The following is a 22,627-nucleotide window of genomic DNA, read 5'->3' as shown; positions in this document are numbered from 1 at the left end:
GTTGGTATCATGCCCAGTGATCTCTTATGCTACTTTGGTTTTCATATACATATTTTTTTTCATCTTTGTACAGGGGTTATAAAATTAACCTGTGCTGGCCTTAGCATAGGTTGACCTGAGACAACTAAAATATCAATGGGTCTAGGCTAGAAAGCACAGATGGACACTGGTGGCCCATTACAACCTCTCATTGAAAACTCTGCACCTGTCAACCAGGAAAAACAGAAAATCCAGCTGTTCACCCTCATCCTCATCTTTGTGGAAGCAGAAAATGGGTATGGGCTTCACTACCCAGTTCTTGTCAAACTTCAGATAAGGAATGGACGTCTTAGCATCCTCACTGTTTTTCAGGGGCCATATCATCCTTAACCACCCAGGTAAAATTTGAGCCAGCATTCTTTTGGGTTTTCAAAAGTTCAAGCAAGGTCCCCCTGTCTCATCTCAGTATGAATACTTATGAGATCACAAAATAAATTTCTGGGCTTGAGATATAGGCCATCAAGTTGATGTGACAGATATGTTAAGGAATAATATGAAAGCTCTGTGTGCTTTAGTGTCCTCAGCTATAATAGGGGTTGTCACAGTGTCTCTCTACTGGACTGGGTTGAGGAATAAGTAAGAATATATGTGACCCAGGAGGTGGGCTTATTTCTCTGGCTTTGCTTCCTGTTTAAATGTCAGAACCCCTAAGAGTGACCCCTTATTGATACATGTTTTTCATTGACCCTCTCAGACTGGATTAATTTCTCAAAAAATTTCCTAAGAATAGTGCCTGAAGGACAGAAGAAAACAAGAGATTCTTGGCATATGTGTTTGCGTGTGTTTACGTAAGAGAAAGAGAACATGTATGTTTGTGGGTTGTCTGTGTAAGTAGAACCAGTCTCCTGAGGAACCTCTCTGGCCACCATTGCTTAGGTTCTTTTCTCTTGGACCTACAGATAGTGACCTAATAGCCACGCTACTTGGTTTCATTTACTCAGCCCCTGCATAAATTAAAAAGGTAATTAGCATCCACCGTAGATTTTTCTAAGAAGTATCAAAGCACACAGGTCAGGGAGACAAGGACACCTAGTGGATTGAAAATAGCCTGGAGGCAAATGTCTTATATGTGATCTAGTGTATAATTACAATTCTGACCTGCTGATATGATACTGGAAAACCAGCTTTTTGCTTTTTTTTTTTTTTCTGGACCTTAATATTCTCATCTATGAAATGAGTGTGTCTGAAGGTATGGAATAGGGAAGCCCTTTCCAATATGAACACTATGATTATTGCAAATAGCAACAGCTTTCTTAATCATGACATAAAGGGAAGAAGAAAGGGATGTCTGTTGTCCCAAGAACATGAAGGTATTTTTCTTTATTTTTTCACACTGTACAACCCCCTTCAGTGCTCAAAACCCACAGGTAAGGAGGCTGGGCAATGGTTCAAGCCTGCAATTTACTCCTGCATGAGTACACTACGAGAGGCCCACAGAGAAGGGCCCATCATTAGAACATATAAATTTGAAACTGGAATCTACATGTTTGTACTCAACAAAAATTTACTGAACACCTAGGGAGTCAAAACAACAATTGAATTCTGTGTAACAGATGCTGTCAACCCCTTGATGGATAGGGAAAAGACTCAAAAATGAAATAATCTATTTATCATTTACATGATCTCATAAATAGCAAAGATAAATAAGAGTTAATAAGTCACAGTCCATGCTTTCAGTGAGTTTACAGCCTATTAAATGCCTTAGGCCAGGCCCGTCTGGGACTTCAGCCTGTCACATCTATCCCTCAGGCAATATTGGGCTAACCTTTGATTTATTTTTGTTGCCTTTTAGAACTAAAAGGGATCTTAGCATCTAGCTCAAAGTTTTTGTTCTTCACACGAGGAAGCAAGGCCAAAAATCTTGTTAAATATTATTGTGAATTAGGATCTATGGCAAGAGACTAACCCTAGAACATTCAGCTCATGGTCTCTTTATGTGCCTACAGGTGGCATGGTACATTGTCAAAACACATGAGAACCTCTACTATCCACTTGCACACTGGCTCAGAACCCTGATAAGAGAGCCTCCATTTTTCATCTGTGGTTTCCAGGTATACAGCCCAAGGATCTCTACTCCAAATATAGCACCTACTTCACCTACCACCCACTCCCAGAGGTTTTTTGCATGCAACTGCAAGACAGGTTGAGAGAAGGACAGAATTATTTAGGGAGACGGAGTAGGGATTACAGTACCAACAAGAAACATTTAAAAACAGTGAAGCATGAAAGTCTAATTTTTTTTTTGAGACAATAGGCATATGCAGATGATTCAACTCCTCAGATTCTCCTGCTACCATTTCTTTTTTTATTTTTTTCAGGTCACAACTTCCCCTCTTCTCTCAACTTCTTTCCCAGGGTGCTTCAAGTAAGGAGAAGGCTATTTGGGGAATTTGGTCTGACCGCCAACCAGTAAAACTATACCAAATAAGCTGACTTATGCCAGAGTCTAGGCAAACACCCTCCCCCCCCAGTCCCCACTGGGTCACTTCTAATCTCATACCAGAAAACAGTCCAGCAGAGCTGACAGATGCTCTGAGAGGCACATTGCCTGCTACCTGGACAGTGAGACTTGTCCTGAAAGGAAGCAAGCCCCTTCTATGCTTATACTCAGTGCCAAGAGGGGATAATGTCAAGATTGAATTAATCTTTTTGGAGAATCCCATCACTTCAAAAGACTGCAGGGACTCTTCACATGGGCACAAAATCCAATCATCCCCTCATTCATTTGTTCTTTCTTTTATTCAGTAACTATTTATTTCTGCAACCACTATGCACCCCACACATGAACAAGACAGACATGGTCTCTGTCCTGATAGAGCTTCCAGACTAGTGGAAGAAACAAAGAAATAGACAATTGTAATATAATGTAATGGGTGCAGTGGTAAAGTACGTTCAAATTTTTGTTTGAGTGCAGAAGGAGGATGCCTAGCATAGTCTAGTGGGAATTTCAAGTAAGGCCTCTTAGAGAAGTCTAAACTGTAACCCAGGTTGGGTGAAGATGGAGCTGAGGTGGGGAAAAGGATAATTCATTTTTAGGCAAAAGACAGCAACCTTGTAAGAAAAACTACAAATAGTTTAGCCCGAAGCAAATGTTTAAATACAGGAGTGACTGTGAGAGCAGAAGGCAGAAAAAGAGATACAAGTTAAGTCAGTAAGGGCCTATGTGTCAAGCTACAGAGCTTGTCCTTTATCCCAAGGTAAATGTGGAGGCATAGAAATTCTTGGCAGCATTTCAATTCTCACAACACGTGAATTTCATAACATCCTGAAGAGGCAGACAGGTCAGGGATCAAGCACATTTTGCAGATAAGACAACTGAGGCTCAGCATAGTAAAGTGATTGACCTAAAAGCTGCTACTGAATAGTTAGTGGACCTAAGTCTAAATGGGAAGCCTGTACTCCTAATTTTTAGTCTTAAGCTTCTCACATTAGAGCAATCCATCAGAGATGTCAGGATCTGGTGCAGTTCTTGGAATGTGTTCAAGAGTATTTGTGGTGACAGCATACTCCCCCATCTGTACCTGCCATGGCCTTCTTGAGCTGAAACTAGGATGAGGTTCCTGGATGGCAAACAGGGCATTTCAAAAAGGAGCAGTAGCATCATCTTAAGAGGTAGTGCAGGCTGTGTGAAGCCTGCCAAATTGGTGCTCTGTGGTTGTAGGGCCTCACTCATTCATCCAAACAAGAAGTCAAAAAATTCTGGAGAAGAAAAGACAACTTTACACCTTCCTGGAGGAGAAGACATCAGACTTTGGCCTTGTACAATGAGATGAAATTACACAGGAGGGAAAGGTAGCTGAGCAGCAACCAAAGCAGATGGAAGAGCATGAATAAATGCCCAAGCGGCAGGAAAGAGTATGGCTTCTACTTTGGTACAAAGAGTTGAAGATGGGTCTGGATTAGGGCCCCCTGTGAAAAGCCTGTGTGTCCTGCTAAGAAGTGAAATTTTTTTCTGTAGGCCAGTCATTCTCAGCTGCCACATGTGAACAATAATGGTGACATGTGTGACATACTTTCAAGGGAGGCTCCATGGTTATATGCAGTTCCTGACACACAGCTCTCACTTTGCCCCACTTTCTCCCACTTAAGTAAGCACATACAAATACAAGTGAGACTGACAGTATTGAAAGGAAAAATTTGCACCTCCTATAGTATAATTTTAAGAAAAGTGTCCACCAACTTCAATGTTTAGAATATTATCAACAAATTATTTTCTGTACTTCATAACTAATTACAGTTGAGATCAGTATGGATTTTTGAACAAAGCTGTAACGCAATTAGTTTCGGAAGATGGAAGCTATGCTAAAACATAGTGTATAAGAAAGAATCTAATAGCCTAGCCGGTGTGGCTTAGTGGTTGAGTGTCGTCCCATGAACTGAGAGGTCACAGTTCGATTCCTGGTCAGGGCACATGCCCAGGTTGTGGGCTAGAACCCTAGTGGTGGTGGGGGGGGGAAGGGGGACATGCAGGAAGCAGCTGATCAATGTTTCTATTTCTCTCTCCCTTCCTCTCTCTAAAGAAATCAATAAAAACATATTTTTAAAAAAAGAATATAATAGAGTGTAATGCAGAAGATGAGTCAAGGGAATAATAAAAATGTAATGATAATAAATGTATTAATCAATTACTATATGCCAGGAAATGCTAAAGATAAGCTCTTTATATGGTATCTTACATAATCCTCACATCAACCCTATTATTTGAGCAAAATTACTCCCATTATATAGATAAGGAAACTAAGGCTCTGACTCAATCTTCTTTTTGGCTCAGAGCCAAGGTTACGTCTAAGTAATAAAGCCTGAACTCAGCTAAATTAGGTTTGTTGCCAAAGCTTACGATATTGATCACTGCACTATATTTTCTTTATTTAAATGCTGATTGAATTTCTCAGTCTTTGCAGAGAGGCCCAAGGGACTCAAAAACAGGTAGCATTATAAATAAAAATAAAGAAAGAACTATCTCACAAGGGAATTGTCTTCACAACCACCCACTTCAGGTGTGACAGTAATGTCTAGTTTACATGAGCCCATGTTTTCCACAGAGTAGCCATCTCCTCCCCAGATTTCATAGAAGTCATATTGGGAGGAAAAATGTGGTCTTCTCCAGCCCTGCAAGCTCCCAAGAGTCTTGCCAAGTCTTGCTCTTTTTTCCTATCTCTGGTTAGAGATACCCAGAGTACAGCAGTTCACCGGTGTTCAGAGAACCCATAAGTGGATTTGTCTATAAAGGCAGGCAGGGGGAAAGAGAATTGGATCAGGAATCAGGACACTAGCTTCTGCCACTAACTAGCAGGTAAACGTTACTAGGCCCCTTCTCCCTTCTGGGCCTCAGTCTCCCTATCTATAGAGCAAGGGAGATAAGGTCAAGAAAAGTTTCTTTCAACTCTAATATGTCTTCTTGGATTCTGTGAAGCTTTTTTCTAAAGCCAGAATGTTGTTAATCTAAAAATTACCAGCTTTATCTTACTCCAACCTATAATCTTATTTCAGAATCTGTGTCATAAAAATACTAATGATATAGTTTGTTCTACTTGTGAATGTTGCATCACCAGCCTCCTTGACAACACACCCAATAGTTCCTTGCTTGTTGTTTCACAACAGCCTCTAGCCCAAAGCATGCCATCTTACCTACCACTCATACATACCTGTCAGTATTGATGGGAGTATATTTCTAATAATGCTTCTTGGGCCATTCTGTGCCTGGACCATTTTGATATGAGTCAAAGACCCTACTAGATATATTTACTATCCAGAATACATGTGGGCAACTGTGGCTACTTGGGGAATCTCTGAGATAGGTGTGGTATAGATTTTTTTAATTGTCTAGGTCAGGAACCAGCAAATAGGCAATGCTACTGAATAAACACTAATGGACAAGAGACCACATTAAACGTTTCCCTTTCAAAGTAAGGCAATGCATTCTATTAGCCTTTGTTTATGTGATGACCTTCATAAGACATATCTTCCATTTCTGCCTAGGCAAAACCTTCTAATCCTTTAAGGCTCAATTCAAACGCAAACTCCAGGATGTTTTCCCTGATTGCCTCAACTGGAAATGAGCTTCCTCTCCTTTAAATTTTGAATCTCTTTCCCCTAAGCCCAAACCACTACTTTGGCTTACAGTTAGTTACAATAGCAACTCACTGCCGTTTACATAGTGCTTTATATCTTATAGCATTTTGATATACACTGTCTCACTGGAGACACACAGGAACACTATAAGAAAAGCAGGGCAAAAATTATTGACATCCTAGTTAAATATGTAACAAGAAAGAAGCATTGTTATTTTAGAAGTTGGCTGGAGACTTCCATTTCTAGCACTATGTCTTGCTAGATAACTTAAATGACCCTCCCCCCAAAAAACAATGAAAATGTAAGGCAAAATATAAAAATAATATTTTAAAGTTTATTGCTGAACTAGTATGATAGTAAAGAATCTATAGCCAAAAAAGAAGTAAAAGCAAGAATTCTTCAGGTAATGAGTAACAAAGTTATATTTCTCTGAGGATTTTACCAGACCCTGGGAGACTGAATTTCTACATTAATTATTGTAAGAGATGAGGAAAGAAGGTGATAATAACTAGGGCTTGCCCAAGATGAGAAGTCTTATACGAGACTTCCACATATACTCAATGTAAGGGTGAAGAAAAATTGAATTTATCTCAAAAAAGGAGATAATAAGTAACCTTGGCACTGGGTGGACGGGAAAAATTAACTTCACATGAGAATTTATAACCATAGGTGGTCTTCATAGAGTTTTGTAGTCCTAATAAAAAGCACTTATAACGTCTGAAAAACTAAAAGCTGAGATATGAAATCAGCACTTCCCACAGGTGATTGGCTAAGGCAAATCTTCTGTGAAACAATGCAATTTTCATCCAGGCCTCAAAAACTCCTATATAGCAAGGTCCAAAGAAAATGACCCTCTCATGGTCAAAAGTTACAAAACAGAAAGAAATAAAACTTCCTGAACAAAGCCCACAGAAACAACAAACATCAGAATCAGACCCACATACTATAGAATGTAAAGTCATCACACATAGAATATAAAGTTGGCTTTATCAAAAGCAGTTAAAGAGGTTTATAAAATGCTTGAAATATAAACAAGGAACAAGAGACTCTAAAGAACAGTCAAATGTTTCAAAATCAGTGAAATAGAATCACTGGAACTAAAAAGTAGAAGAGTATACTTAAATATATATTGATAAACAAAAGAACATAAAATACACAGCTAAAGAATCAGTGAAATTAAAGACAGATACAAATTATTCATAAGGTAGCACTGAAAGACAATAAAATGAGAAATATTAGAGGTTCAGAGACATGGGGGTAGAATAAATAGATCTAATCTATTTCTAAATGAACTTCAAGAGAATAATCATGGGATAGGAAAGAGAAAACATTAAAAGACAAAATAGCTGAGAATTTTTAATATTTATTTATTTTATTTTATTTTTTGGTGGTACATACCCCTAGTGGGAACCAAACCCGGGACTCGCTGGTCCGCAGGCCGACGCTCAACTGCTGAGCCAAATTGGCCAGGGCTAGCTGAGAATTTTTAAATATTGTTGAAAGATATTAACCTTTAAGACCTAGAATCCCAACAAATCCCAAGCTACACAAATAAAGTAAATCCACATTAGACACACCATAGTGGTTACACAGAACACCAAAAAATATTATAAAAGCACTCAGAGAGGAGGAGAAAACAAGAACAAAACAGATTATCTACAAAGAAATAGCCATGATACATAAGATTAATTTATCAACAATAGTATCAACAATAACAGCAGAAAATAGTGGAAAATTACCTTTTATGCACTGAGAGAATTCTCTACCCAGCTGAACTATCTTTCAAGTTAATATATATATATATATATATATATACACACACACACACACACACATATATATATGTGTGTGTATATATATATATATATATATATTATTGATTTTAGAAAGAGAGGAAGGGAGAGGGAGAGAGATATATAAGCATCGATGAGAAAGAACATAGATTGGCCGCCTCATACATGCCTCCCAATGGGGATTTAGCACACAACCTGGGCATGTGCCCTGACCAGGAATCAAACCAGCAACCTCTTGGTGCATGTATCAACACTCAACCACTGAGCCACACTGGCTGGGCAATCTCTATCAATTTGCCTATTGTAAAAATTCCATATAAATGGAGTTACAAAGTAATTTTCCTTTGTGATTGGCTTCTTTCAATTAACACAATGTCCATCTATATTGTAGCATGCATCAGTATGTCATTTCTTTTTACTATATGGACACACTAAATTTTATTTATCCATTTATCAGTTCATGGATTGTTTATAATTTTGGGCTATTATGAATAATACTCTCAACATCTATGTACAAGATTTAGTGTTGATATCTGTTTTCATTTATTTTGGGTATATAGCTAAGAATGGATTTGCTGAGTCAGATGGTAACTTAGTTTAAAATTTTTAGATACTTTCAGCCTGTTTTCAACAATTACTTTAACAGTTTACATTCCCACCAACAGTGTATGATGGTTCCAATTTCTCCACATCCTCACCAACACTTGTTATTATCTTTTTGGTCATTGCCATTTTGATGGGTATAAAGTAGCATCTCATTGCAGTTTTGATTTGCATTTCCTATATAACTAATATGTTGAGCATATTTTCATGTGTTTATTAGCCATTTGTATATATTCTTTGAAGAAATCCCCATTCAATTAATTTTCCCGTTTTAAATTGAGTCATCTTTATTATTGTGCCATAATATCCTATATGTATTCTAGATATAAGGCCCTTATCAAATATATGTATTGTAAAATTCCCCATGCTCCACTCTGTAAGATATTTTTTCACTTTCTTTTTTTTTTTCTTTTTTAAATTTAAGTATAGGTGGCATACAATCTTATATTTTTATATTAATTTCAGATGTACAATATAGTGATTCTACATTTGTATAACTGACGATATGATCCCCTTTTCAACCACCCCCAATCCCTCCCTTCTGGTACCTCCCTTGATGAGGTACTTTGAAGTGTTAAAGTTCTTAATTTTGTTGATGTTCACTTTATTCATTTTTAACTTAATTTTTATTGTTAATATTATTACAGATGTCCTCATTTTCCGCCACCCTTTGCCTACCTCCACCCAGGCCTCTTTCCTCTGGCCATCATTACACTGATGTCTGTGTGTATGGGTTATGCATATATGGCTTTGGCTTATTCCTTAACCTTCTTTTACCCAGTCCCTGTATTTCCCCTCTGACAGCTGTCTGTCTGTTCCATGCCACTGTTTCAATTTTGTCAGTTTATTTTGTTCATTAGATTCCACATATAAGTGAGATCATAAGATATTTTACTGACTGGCTTATTTCACTTAGCATAATCTTTTGTTGTATGGAGCAATGCTCCAACTAACTGAGCCACCCTGCCAGGGCTTACATTTAAGTATTTTATCCATTTTGAGTTTATTCCTGTATATGGTGTGAGTTGGTGGTCTAGTTTTAATTTTTTACATATACCTGTCCAGTTATTCCAACACCATTTATTGAAGTGACTGTCTTTACCCCAGTATTAACTTGCCTCTTCTGTCAATATTGATTGACCATATAGGTGTGGGTTTATTTCTGGGCTCTCTGTCCTCTTCCATAATCTATATGTCTGTTCTTATGCCAGTACCAGGCTAGTTTAATTACAATGGCCTTCTAGTACAGTTTAATATCAGATATTGTGATACCTCCAACTTTGTTCTCTTTCTCAAAATTGCTGAAGCTATTCAGATTTTGTTTGTTGGTTGGTTGGTTGGTTGGTTGGTTGGTTGGTTGGTTGGTTGATTCCATAAAATTTTTTGGAGTATTTTTTCTTGATCTATGAAATAAGCCATTGGCATTTTACTAGGAATTGCATTGAATCAGTAGATTGCTTTGGGTAGTATGGATATTTTAATGATGTTAATTCTTCTAATCCATGAATGCAGTAGTACCTTCTTCAATTTCTTTCTTCAATGTTCTATAGTTTTCTGAGTACAGGTCTTTTACCTTTTTGATTAAATATATTCCCAGGTACCTTATTTTTTTGGTTGCAAGGATAAATGGAATTGTTTATTTTAGTTTCTCTTTCTGATAGTTCATTGTAAGTATATAAAAAAGCCACCGGTTTCTGAAATTTAATTTTGTATTTTGCTACTTTGCTGAATTTGTTTATTAGATGTAGTAGCCTTTTGGTGGAGTCTTTAGGGTTTATCATGTCATCTGCAAATAATGACAGTTTTACTTCCTCTTTTCTCATTTGGATGCATTTTATTTTTTCCTCTTGTCTGATTACTGTGCTAGAATTTCAGAACTATGTTGAATAAGAGTGGTGAAAGTGGACATCCCTATTATGTTCCTGATCTTAAGGGAAATGTTTTTAGTTTTTGCCTATTGAGTATAATGCTGACTGTGGGTTTGTCTTATATGGCCTTTCTTACTTTGAGGTATAATCCCTCTATTCCCACTTTGCTGTGAGTTTTTATTATAAATGGGTCCTGGATTTTATAAAATGCTTTTTCTGGATCTAGTGATATTATCATGTGGTTTTTATCCTTCATTTTGTTTATGTGGTATATCATGCTTATTGATTTGCAGATATTTTACCAAGTGTGCATCCCTGGAATAAATCACACTTGATTATGTTGTATAATTTTTTAATGTATTGCTGGATCTATTTGTTAATATTTTCTTGAGGATTTTACCATCTATATTCATCAGCAATATTGGCCTATAATTTTCTTTCTTTGTAGTGTCTTCATTTGGATTTGGAAATAGGATAATGCTGGCCTGTAAAATGATCTTGGGAGTTTTCCCTCCTCTTGAATTTTTTTTTTTTCTTTTTAATGAAATTTTTTTTATTTTTTGTTACAGATATTTTACCTTTTTACCCCATTGACACCTCCCACCCCACCCCCCCTCCTCTTGAATTTTTTGGAATAGTTTGAGAAGGAAGGATCAGTATCAGTATTTCTTTGAATGTTTAGTAAAATTTACCTGTGAAGACATCCAGTTCAGGACTCTTCTTGGTTGGTAGTTTTTTTTTGTTGTTGTTGTTGTTTTTTTATTACTGCCTCAGTTTCACTTGTTGTAATCTGTCTATTCAAATTCTGGTATTCTTTCTGATTCAGTTTTGGAAGATTACATGTTTCTAGAAATTTATCCATTTCTTCCATATTGTCCAATTTGTTGGCATTTGGTTGCTCATAATATTTTCTTATAATCCTTGGTATTACTTTGGTGTCAATTATTTCTAATTTTATTTGTTTGGATCCTCTCCTTTTTTTCTCAATGACTCTGGTTAAAGGTTTGTCAGTCTTGTTTATCTTTCCAAAGAACCTGCCCTTGGTTTCATTTATTTTTATTTTTATTTTTTTGGTTTATTTCTGCTCTGATATTTATTATTTTGTTCTTTCTACATGCTTTGGGCTGTTTTTTGTTGTTGTTTTCTCCAATTCCTTAGAGTGTAAAGTTAGATGGTTGATTTGGTATTTTTCTTGTTTCCTGAGGTAGGCTTGTAATGCTATAAATTTCTCTCTTATGATTGCTTTCATTGTATCTCATAGATTTTGTGTTGTTGTGTTCTCATTTCTATTAGTTTAAAGGCAACTTTTTATTTATTCCTTGATATTGTTCTTAACCCATTCATTGTTTAGTTACTTGTTATTTAGCCACCCTGACTTTGTGTGTTTTTCAGTTTTTTTCTTGTGGTTGATTTTTAGCTTTATACAATTATGGTTAGAGAAGATGCTTGATATGATTTCAATCTTCTTAAATTTACTGACACTTGTTTTGTGTCCTATCATGTGGTCTATCCAAAAAATATATTCCATGTGTGCTTGAAAAAAAATGTATATTTTGCTGCTTTGGGGTGAAATGCTCTGAAGATATCAATTAATTCCATCTAACATAGTGTGCCATTTACTTTCACCATTTCCTTGCTGAATATTCTGTCTGGAAGATCTAGTCAATGATGTCAATGGGGAGTTATAATCCCCTACTATGACTGTCAATCTCTCACTTTATGCCCATCAAGATTTACTTTACATAATTAGGTGTTCCTATATTGGGTACATAAATATTTACCAGAGTTATATCCTCTTATTAGATAGCTTCTTTTATCATTATGTAGTGTCCTTCTTTGTCTTATACTCTAGCCTTGATTTTAAAGTCTATTTAATCAGGTATATGTGATGTTATCCAGCTTCTTTTTTATTTCCATTTGCATGGAATGTCTTTTTTCATTCCTTTACTTTTAGTTTCTGTGTTTATTTTGTTCTGAGGTGGGTCTCTTTTAGACAGCACATATATGGGTCTTATTTTCTTATCCATTAGCTACCCTATGTCTTTTGATTGGAGCATTTCAGCTATTTACATTTAAAGTGATTATTGATAGGTACATATTTATTCCATTTTATTCTTTTAACTCTCTTCCTCTGTTTTTATTGTTGTTAGCTTTGTTCCTCCTCCTCCTCCTCCTCCTCCTCCTCCTCCTCCTCCTCCTCCTCCTACTTCTCCTCCTTCTCCTTTCTTTTCTTCTTGTTTTTCAACTTTTTAAATCAGGGCCTTCAACATTTCTTGTAATATGGATTTGGTGGTTATAAACTCCTTCAGCTTTTTCTTGTCTGGGAAGCTCTTTATTTCCATTTCAATTTTAAATGATAGCCTTGCTGGGTAAAGTAGTTTTGGTTGTAGGTCTTTGCTTTTCATCACTTTGAATATTTCTTGCCAGTCCCTTCTGGCCTGAAATAGTTCTGTTGAGAAATCAACTGACAGTCTTATAGGATATCCCTTGTAGGTAATTAACTGTTTTTCTCTTGCTGCTTTTAAGGTTCTCTCTTTGTCTTTAAACTTTGAAATTTTAATCATGATGTGTCTTGGTGTGGGCCTCTTTGGGTTCTTTATTTGGAATTCTCTGTGCTTCCTGGACCTGTGCATCTTTTTCCTTCACTAGGTTAGGAAAGTTTTCATTTGTTATTTTTTCAAATAGTTTCTCAATTCTTTGCTCTCTCTCTTCTCCTTCCAGTACCCCTATGATGCAGATGTTGTGCTTCACATTGTCCCAAATATTTCTTAAACTATCCTCATTCTTTTAAATTCTTTTTTTTTTCTCCTTATGCTGTGCTGGTTGGATGTTTGTTTGTTTTTCTACCTTGTCTTCCAAGTTGCTGATTCAATCCTCTGCTTCATCCAACCTACTTTTTATACCTTCCTGTGTGTTCCTGATGTCAGATATGGTATTCTTCACTTCTGGCTTGTTCTTTTTCATGGTTTCTATGTTCCTTTCCATGCTGTTGTAATTCTAAGTTCCTTGAGTGTCCTTCTAACCATTACTTTAAACTCTGTATTCGAAAAATTGCTTGCCTCATTTCATTTAGCTTTTTTATCCTGGAGTTTTCTTCTTTTCTTTCATTTGGCCTGTTTCTTTGTCTCTCCATTTGGCGGTCTCTTTCTGTTTGTTTCTATGTATTAGATAGATCTGCTATGACTCCAAGTCTTCATGGGTTGGCCTTATGTAGTAGGTATCCTCTGAGACCCAGTGGTTTAGTCTCCTTGATCTCTTGACCTGGATGCTCTAGGAATATTCCTTGTGTGAGTTATGTGGACCTTCATGTTGTAATTGAGTCTTTATTGCTGTTGGCCCATTTGTGTGTGAGATTGACCATCAGCCTGGCTGACAGTGAGGCTGAACCCTGACCATAGCATGTGAGCTGCTTTGCAGGTGCTGAACAAATATATTTAAAAAATAAATAATAAATAAATTTTGTAAAAATTAAAAAAACAAAATAACAAATTAAGAAATAAAAGAAAAGGAAAGAGAAAGAAAAAAAATAAAGAAAAACACGAAGTAGAAAAGAAAAAAAGAGAAAAAATAATAATAAAGAAAAAAGCAGAATTCACCTCAACAGAGTTTAGTGCCTGTTTAACTCTCCTGTTGGATATGCTATTTGTGAAGTTTGTTGGATCCTGCTTCTATGTTGACTGAAACTAGCTACTTGGTGTGTTTGTTATAGCCTCTTGGGAGGGACTCTGGTTCAGACCAATGTCAAATGCTGTCTGTGCCTGGCTCTCAGCCACATTTTTGAAGCTCTAAATAATCCACAGGTTGTAACTGACTCTGGTGGGCTTAGCAGCACACAGGAAAGATCAAACTGTGCTCCAAGTCTGGTTTTTACCAACTCCAGAGCCAAAAATGGGTCTGCAAATGTCTGCATCACCCTGGGATCTGCCTCAAACTGTCTCCGCCTGCTGGTTTTCTTTTAGGCTCAGTCACCTAAAAAACTTCTGATGGATTCTGGATGATGTGCCTTGTGGATTTTCCATGAGGGCAAGGTTCCCTTCAGGCTTTAGGGAGGGTGTTGGGCATGGTTTCTGCCCAAGAACTACATGACTGAGTCTGCCCTGAATTTTGCCCTGACTTCTACAGGGCAGAGCCCCTAGTAATCAAGTGGGTAGTGCCTTCAGATCTCAAAGGATGGGTCTGCTAGAAGCCTGGGTCATGGTTCTATCAGATCTCCCATTAGTGGGAAGCATTAGTCAGGTTTACAGGAAAGTGGGGGTAATGGCCCCACCACAAAACCAGTCATAGACACCCCTTGAGTTTGCCTAGACGTCTATACCTTGACTTATGCAGGTCACTTTTCAGCAGGGCTTAAGCTCTGCAGAGTGGGTCAAGAGGGATTCCAAAGAGTAAGATAATTGCTTTCTCCCCAAGCTGATACCACTCGGAGTAGATTGCTCTGCCCAAGAAGATTGCAACTGTGGCACCAGAGCATGACTCCTCATTGGGATCCTGGTAGCCATTCCTCTTGCCTTCCACACTGAATCCCAAACCCCAGATTCTCCCCAGGCAACTTCAGTCGACACCACTCTTCCTCCACCAGAACAGAGGGTGAATGGTTGTGAATGCAATTTTGTACATGGGCTTTTTAATAGGATGCCTGTGTCTCCAGTGGATTCTGTCTTTGGTGAACAAAAACCCCACAGCTTCTTATAGCCAGATGTGATGTGGGTGCCTCTTCCAGGCTCTGGTGCTCTGGTCTAGGGAACCCAGCCTGGGGTTTATGCCCCACATTTCTCAGGGGGGAACCCCTTGCAGCTGAGGTATTCCTCCTGAACCTCAGCTGCCACCCATGGCAGCAGGAATAGTCTTTTTCCTGTCTCCATCCTTCCTCCCAGTCTCCATGTGGCTTCTTCTATAAATCCTTGGTTATAAGAATCTTCTTCAACTAGTCTTTAGTTGATTATTCGGGGTAATTGTTGTTTAATTTAGTTATATTTTCAGTTTGGTCCTCGGAGGAGGTGAGTGTAAGATCCACCTACTCCACCACCATCTTGAAAGTTCCCCACTTTATTACTTCTCTCCTTGTTTTTTTCTTTCAAGCCATATCTAAGAAACCATTGCCTACTCTAAAGTCACAAAAAATTATGCCTATATTTTCTTCTAAGAATTTTATAGTTTTAGCAGTTACATATAGGTCTTTGATCCATCCTGAGTTAATTTTTATATATGGTATGAGATGGAAGTTCAACCTCGTTATTTTGCATATGGATATCTTGTTGTCCCCACATCATTTTCTGCAAAGATGACTATTTTCCCCATTATATTTTTCTTGTCAAAAATCAATAATCACTCAATATAAATGATTATTCCTGTACTCTAAATTGTATTCCATTGCTCTGTATGTCTGTCCTTATGCAAGTACCTCATTTTCTTGATTACTACTACCACATTACATCACCATAGGGACAAGAACACTACAGTATACATTCTATAAAAATTCTGTTTATGACTCATTTGCCACCCCACTCTTCTCCAGGACTACAGATAAGATATGCACAAATGGCAACCTAAATTGGTTTATTCCAAGCCCTCATTGATTTTCTTTATCTTTCTTTCTCTCTCATTTTATCTGTATCTCTTTCTCCTTCTCCCCATCTTTGTTGCCTTCTGTCTCAGTTTTTTTTTTCTATTTTCTTCTGTTTCTTTCTTCTCTGTTCATTATTTCTATCAATTTATTTCTTTATCTTTGGGTCACTTTTCCTACTCTTGATGCTCTTGAACTTTTTCATTTCTACAGTTTCATTTTTCTCTTCCAGTTCAATCTCTTTCACTCTCCCTCCAAACTCAATCTCTCTCTCTCTTTCTCATTCTATCTATCTATCTATCTATCTATCTATCTATCTATCTATCTATCTCCTTCCTCCCCTTGACCCTAAACTTCATCTCTGAGCTTTCATAATCCTGTCTTTTAAGCACTGCCCAATTCCTGCTTGTGTTCTGCAGCAAAACCACCTAAATAATGCAGTTACCTTTGAATTATACTAGAGCCAATATTTACCTCAAATAAATCCCAAAATTTGCCTCAAATATTCTAATTCAACAAAAATGTATAGAGCAATTACATGTTTCAGACATTATGCTTGGTTTTATTGTGCATAATTTCATTGACTTATCACAACGACCTTACAAAAACAAAACAAAAACAAAAAAAAAGAAAGGAGATATTATTTCTATTTTACAAAGAAACTAAACTGAGAGGTGATATTCAGGAAGGAAAAGAAATATGACTAAAAGTGCTTAATAGGAAGATGTAGAATTAAGATTTGTGTCTTGTTCCAAAGTCCATGTTACTATTACTCTACCAACCTGAAAAGTATTAATACTTACTCTTAGAGCTGAAATTGAATGTAGAAGTGGAGCATGGGTATATGGAGGGGTTGTAAAGGAGAGGAATGGCCAGGTGGTATAAGCTCCAAGCTTCCCCCAGCCCAATTTTCCAACCAAAATTGTCCACCCACTTGACCTCATTTTTAGACCTTTTCTTGCCTGAGTTCCTGAGACAATTTGATCAAGACAGAGTGAATCTTAGAATTTTTGTCCCCTCCAGTCAGTGCAGCCTGAAAAGAAGTTACATTCTTCAGACCTGGGACCTGACATAGTTACTATATTGTGTTTACCACTTTTCTGACACTTGGTGGGTGAGGACTGAGAGACAGGCTTTCATGTAGCCCTTAAGTTTCATTATTTCGTCCCCTCACCTATTACTTGTTTAGTGTACAAGCCTGGCCTACTGCTTGACTATCCTGCTTCATGCAGCTCTAGGCCTGGGGCTATGAACACATGCTCATAGCCACCTTCTTCCTTAGCCTTTCTCTTCTGAGAATAGGTCCCACTCCTGCACCTTCCACTCTCATCTGTAACACACAGCCAGGTCTTGAATCATCCACCCTGTAGGTTGTGAGGTAGCCTGTAATTATTTTCTGCCTTGTCCTGCCCTGACCAGGCTTCTTACATCTACCTAACACTGCAGTCAAGATAGTCTTCCCTAGGGCCACTTTATCCCCATGAGGCTTACATTAACAAGGTTTAGGAAACCTGGAACTCTAATAACTGAGTCATAAAGAAATCAGAGTTTAGTTTTAAACGAAGGCCTAAACCTGGTCTCCTCCACCATCACATTATCTTGTTTCTACAGCCACAATGCAGACTGTAATTAATTAGGTAGTACACATTTTTCAGGTACAGCATAACCTTTCCATGGGGAACTCTGACTGACAGATTCTAATTTATAAGCTTTATTTCAGTTCATAGACAAACACTGCCGTGCTCAGACTGTATCTTTTGAAGGTTATAGCATTTAGACCCCGAAGCTCTTAATTTTATTGAAAGCAGAAGAAAAAATGTCATACAAATATTTCATTTTGAAACCTAATGAGTTCAATACATACTTCTTATGGCAGTAATTGCCACCCACCCACTTGCACCATGATCTGAGAGTCAGTCACTGAAGGGCCCAGTTCCTTTCTATCTGTTTTTGGTGTCCCAAGGTATCAAAAGTGGTTTTGTTCTTCCTCCATGAAGATTTGAAGAATGTCCTCTTCCCTGTGCACACATGTACTTGGTGGAGCTTTGTTGTATGCAAGTTAGTATTTTAATGTTTTCACTGTGAACACAGAAGTGTCCTATCAAATATATTGGAACCATTAAGACTTGTTCTTAGCCTAGAGTACCCTGGTGGGCCAGATGGCAGAAATACCCTAATCATTCTAGTCTAGATGGAGTAAATGTTCTTAGAAGGAAGAGAAACCAACAAACAGGGGGACCCACAGAGTGTAGTACCAAGAGAGCTGAGGGGAGAGAACTGGGAATCCCATGAGGGAAAGTGAATAGAGAGTTCCAGTTAGAAAGGCTGAAAAGTGAGCCTTTAATTATGCTGGTTAAAGCAGGAGTGAAATAAGAATGAAATGGGAAATAGTGGCACAAGTTTCTGGAAAAGACATGAGTTGGGAGATATACTAGGCATGGGGACTAGAAAGGATAGTAAACAAGTCAAAGTCGAAAGAGCTGCCTGAGGGGCAGTTGTCACCAGAACTCTAGTGGAGGCACCCCAACCTCCCAGAAGGAACCATGTTCCTTTAAAGATGAAAGGGGAAGAGTGAGCCAACCTCAGCAATGAACTAGAGATAGAGGGACTGAGAAAGCAGACTTGCTTTTGTTTTTTTATATCCAGAAGTTTGGTTTGAACTTTTTATTAGAGTGAGTGCATGTGAGTCACTACAAGAAAATAATTTTTCCTTGGTAAAAGAGGCCATGGCTTTACCCACCAGAAGTTACACAAAATGGAAGGTTTTGAACAAGGGTTTAGGGAGACAGTGTTGAATGGAAAAGAGGGGAGGCCTTTGCCACCTTTTAATTTCTTATGGGGACTCCCCTAGAAGTCTTTCTTGTAGTCAGACATACCTGAGTACTAGCCCTGATTCCATCACCAGATGACGGTAAATGAGTCATTTTCTCTCTATGACCCTCAGTTTCCCCTTATGCCAACCGAAGATAATATCACAATAATGCCCTTGAGGTTTCTCAATAAGTGTTAAGTGAGTTTAATAAAGCTCAGAGTCTCTCCTGCTGGCCACAAGAGGGCAGATGCTATAAATCCCAAAAGTATAGCACCACTGGTCTTTTGCTATTGGGTTGTCTGGGCATTGGGCCAGTTGACTCCTATATTAGACAAGTGGAAAAAGTGTCTGGTGACCCCTGCCAGGTTGAGGATAACATAGGTGTCAGGGTAATGGAACAATTAATATAGTTAAGGTTATTCTCAAATTGAGGTGGATAAGAGATAGCAGCTACAGGAATGTCCAGTGCAGTCAAGAGGTCACCTATCACCAGCTCCCCATCTTTACCGCTTTTTACACTGAAACAGAAAGTGTCTTTGACCTCCATTAGGTGGGAGCTGTGCCTCTCTGAGTCATATAGGTTTCCCCACACTTGGCTCAAATCCCTCCGCTATCCCTGTGTCCCTCCCTTGCTCTTCTCTGCCTCTACTCCCACTCATTGGAATAGCCATGGGAACTATCCTCTGTGGAGCTTTGCCAGGCCTCCAGATTTCCATTCTCTGTACTAACATTTATATCCATGTTAGGGAGGATGCGTGTTGCTTGGCTTCAAACCTCTCTGCTCTTTTAGCTTACACTTTAGTAAATACAGGGAGGCAGGTATTAGAATTTGTCTAGTGCTGAGCATATGCTGGACACATTGCCAAACATATTACACTTAGTATCTCATTTAATCAGTGCAAAGAACCTGTAACCAATAACCACTTACAGATGAGAAAACTAAGGTTGAGAGAAGGTGATATGCTCACGCAAAGTCACATAGTCAAGAAGAAACAGAGTCAGGACTTTGGCTTTCTGGCTCCAAATTTAATACCCTTGCCACCATGAACAATTATGGGTTTCCTTCTGGTTTTATATATACATAGACCATCATGTGTGATAAAGATGAGAAAACATTTACAGGTGACTTTCACTCATATTCACACTAGGCATTCTTTTTGTTATCATGCCTCACCCCAGGTAAACAGGGAGCACGTATTAATGACTCCTGTTTTCATTAACATCCTATGGGTCTCTCAGCCTTTTATCATCTGCCCAAATAAGTTACATTCCCTGGCCTGTATCAGAGGGCAGCAACCAGAACCCCTCTTTCTTATTCCCTTCCTGATGCCACTAGCCCCTGGCAAGACCACATCTCACCCTTATTCTTAGCATAGAATCCTCTGATGGGAATCGTGGCAGAAGCACCATGATTGTTCAAACCTGGAAAGAGTAAATGATGCCTAGAAGGGAAAAAAAAAACTCAGTTTTGTACCCATGGATGACAGAAATGGAACCTAAAAGTTCACCTTCCATGCCCCTCATCATTTTCCCTATGTAAAGCGAATCAGGGTTTCTAATAAGGTAGGCCACCAAAGTTGACAGATTTCTGCCATTTGGCTGTGGCCTGGCCCAAACCTGTACCTTGGAAGGAAGGATCATGAGCCGGCCAGGCCTGAGAGCTCAGTCACAGCTGCTCTGGGAACCCACAGCCAGTGCCTGGCGCATTCCTTAACCCTGCAGTTTTATTAGCTTCATTTTTATGTGCTTTTTAACTCTCTGAATGCAGCCAAAACCAACATCAAATAACATCAAGGAACACAAGGTCATGATTCCCCCAAACCCCATTGCTCAGCCCCCAACTCACTTAGAAGCAGGGTGGGAAGAATATGCCACTTTTCCCCCTGCCTGTGTTTTCAAAGGGTGGGGGAAAACTGCTTTTGCTCTGTGAGTTATTCTCAGACACTGCTGCCTCAGAACTCGCTGTGAGAGATGTTTTGGGTCATCATAACCCAATGAGCAGAAGGAGAAAATAAGGGGGGGGCGGGGAGAAAACCCAGCCAGCAAGCAATCCTCAGATCCCTGCGTCCCTGAGGCCACAAGAACTATGGCTAATGGTCCTGGCCAGTGCCTGCTGGGAGGGACAGTTGAAGAAACCGACCCCCTGCCCCTCTGCCTCCTTGTCTTCCTGTCCCTTTTTTCCTCTCTTTTTAAATTTTATTCCAGGGCCAGCTAGGGACAAGCTTTCCAACGGGCCTTCTATATGGGCTGCAAATCTCAGCCACCCCAAGGGATTCACTAGTCTTTTCCCTTGAGCTCTTAGGTAGGGAAGCCAAGAGCTGCAGACAGGTCTGGGAAGTTTCCCAGTACTGAAAGCTCAACACAGTGCCCGAACCCAGATGGAGGAGTCAAGCTGTCTGAGCTGAAGGAGTTCCTCAACCTTGAGAAATTCAGAAAACCGGTTCAGATGATAGCTTTCCTGATTCATAGTGCTGGGAAGTAGGGGAAGGTGTCTAGAATGAACTGGACAGAGCCTTGGCCTTTCAGTCAGGAGACATGAGTTCTAGATCTAAAGGTATATTCTTAATTCCTTTTCCTCTCTTATTCTGAGAATCTCCCAGAAACATTGCAATCTTCCTTGAACACATTCTCCTAAAGTAAAACCTTTCTCACTTTTAAAAACAGATATTATGTTGACACTTTATTTGTAAGACGTTGATGAAAAGTTCTTACAGGTAGTAATGTAAAGCAAGACTACATCACAAAAAGAAAGAAATTCTAGAACTTTTGTTACACACTTTTCCCTTAGCAATCAAGGGCTTAGGCCCTGCTGCTATGAATCACTCCCCTTTAGAATCTGTCTAAGTCTCTGGTCCCACATCTGTAATATGGCCAGATGGTCTCTAGATGCCCTACTACTGTAACATTCTATTATTATTTAACCTGTGAGTTTTTTCCTGACCTTCTTAATGCAAACATTTAAATACTTAATATTTTCCTTAGGAATAATTATGAATCTATATGTTTATAGAACCTCTACCTTTATCTCTATCTGTAACTATATATCTACTTACCTACCTACCTGCTTACCTACCTACCTATTTATGTGTGTTAAGCATTTAGAGCATATGTTTCTTATGTCAGTGGAAAATAAGATCCATTAACTAGATGGCAATTCCTCTCCTGATTGTAATCTCTTTTTTGTGGGCCTTTTTTCCCCTCATAAAATGAGCTCAAAATCTAAGTTAATGAGTTCATTTTGTCCATTGGTAATGGGAACATATAAATAAAATCTCTCTCCTGGCAGGAGATATTTAAAGTACTCAAAGAAAGGAATCTACAACCTGGAATACTTTATCCAGTAAGGTTATCATTAGAATTTAAGGAGAAATAAAGAGTTTCCCAGACAAACAAAAACTAAAGCAGTTCACTACCACTAAATCAGCCCTCCAGGAAATGTTATCGGGTCTTCTTTATGCAGAAAGGAAAACAACATAACCAGAAATAAGAAAATACAAGAAAGGAATAAAAGTCTCATTAGTAAAGACAAATATACAAAAATCATAGTGAATCAACCACCTAAAAAGTTTATAAAAACGTTAAAAGACAATAGTAGCAAAATTGACCATAACTACAATAAATAATCAGAAGATACACACATGAGAAAGATACAAAACATGACATCAAAAACATAAAGAGGGGCAGAGAGATTCAAGATGGTGGTGGATAGGTGGAAACTATACTCTCTTCCTCCCAGGACTAAACTGGAATTACAACTAAAATATAGAAAAATTATCCTGAATAACAAACTGAAGAGTAGCTGCAGAGAATTCTTACAACCAAGGACTTACAGAAGAAACCACATTGAGAGTGGTAGGAAAGGTGGAGACATAAAGAA

General features: G+C 38.3%; 1 non-coding gene across 1 annotated transcript; it reads right to left on the bottom strand.

The window, feature by feature from the left end:
• Positions 1-1,370: 1,370 nt before the first annotated feature.
• On the bottom strand, positions 1,371-1,507 carry LOC118636825. Its single transcript, XR_004960798.1, has one exon. It is a non-coding gene; the product is annotated as a small nucleolar RNA SNORA42/SNORA80 family (small nucleolar RNA).
• Positions 1,508-22,627: the final 21,120 nt, after the last annotated feature.

This window comes from Molossus molossus, unplaced genomic scaffold (genome assembly GCF_014108415.1).
Source record: "Molossus molossus isolate mMolMol1 unplaced genomic scaffold, mMolMol1.p scaffold_m16_p_2, whole genome shotgun sequence".
In the NCBI taxonomy this organism is placed as follows: domain Eukaryota; kingdom Metazoa; phylum Chordata; class Mammalia; order Chiroptera; family Molossidae; genus Molossus; species Molossus molossus.
This window is presented reverse-complemented; position numbering and strand designations above follow the sequence as displayed.